The sequence below is a fragment of the Gigantopelta aegis genome, chromosome 10 (assembly GCF_016097555.1).
Source record: "Gigantopelta aegis isolate Gae_Host chromosome 10, Gae_host_genome, whole genome shotgun sequence".
Classification (NCBI taxonomy): domain Eukaryota; kingdom Metazoa; phylum Mollusca; class Gastropoda; order Neomphalida; family Peltospiridae; genus Gigantopelta; species Gigantopelta aegis.
Genome location: NC_054708.1, coordinates 68,947,980 through 68,949,349, shown reverse-complemented (window position 1 = coordinate 68,949,349; position 1,370 = coordinate 68,947,980).

Here is a 1,370-nt window from a genome sequence, read left to right as displayed (position 1 = left end):
ATTATAACTACAAATAAATCCCTATCCTTTTAACCAGTAACACATTTATAAAAACAACCTTTAAAAGCCACTTTATTTCAAATACGCACTTTTGCAGTGACCCCATAGCACCCAACAAAAACATTATTTATAGAACAATAGAATATTACACCACACTTGCACTGCCTTGACCCTATTTCTAAAAATAGAAGGCTCTTGATGTAGAACTCTCATAATGCTACCTTTTAAAAAGCCACTTTATTTCAAATACGCACTTTTACAGTGACCCCATCGAACCCAACAAAAACGCAGACGTTCCCGCTCAAAATTTGAAAAAAATGCCAGTCATCCACTCGGCACAATAGGTGCACTTCTTTTGTTCAAAAATCCATTATTCGCTCCACTGAACCGGAAAACCCCATTATCCGCTCCACTGAACCGGAAAAACCAATTATACGCTCCACTGAACCGGAAAGACAATAGGTGCACATCCATTGTTGCGGATTGGGGACCCATTGTTCCGGAGGTGCATAGCCATTGTATTGGAGGCGACTCCATTGTATTTCCTTTGTTGTCCCCGCTACGTACAAAATATACTACTTACATACATTTAAATTGCAACTGGAACAATTTTAACTTATAATTTAAAAGTAAATTTTATTAACTTACCATCTCTATTTAATTAACTTGTTTTATGGCAGTAACATACTATTTATAAACAAATGCAAGCTGCAGTTAAGTTCACATTTTTTTGGCGATACAGTCCTCACTGTTTTTAATATAACTGGAGCTGAAAGGAAGAGATCTATCTATCTTATCTGTTGGGAACTTACCCTGTGATCATTAACTTTATTTTCATTTACACATAACTTTTAAATAAATTTATAATCCTGGAAACTGGAACACTTCGGCTTTGTTATCTGTGGATGTTATTTATATTCTCTGGACATTGTTGATATCCTTGGGACGCTGCCACAAGTTGGCTTGTAGATTGCATTTTCCTTTCCAGCATGAAACATTGTTAACAAGTTAACAACATGGTAATATGTTGAGAGTATAGGTCTCAGCTCTTGGGTGTATGTCACAAAGGTCTCCCGATAGTGTTAACATTGCGACTGAGAACCTCGTTTTCTAATAAAGTGTCGAATTTTAATTAAAACAAAATATTATGTAATTGTAATCTACTCTAAGTTAATCTTGTGGTCGAAATGTGTACCACTAGATCAAGCTTGGCATATGTTTTCATTAGTTTGTCGATCCACGGACTTGAGAAAATTACCCATGTTGTTGTAATTGATTTACATGCGTTTTTGGAGTAAGAGCGTTAAAGTGTCGTTTTGTAATAAACTTCATTTCTCATATGTTGTTTTGCTTATTAACATCTCAAATCA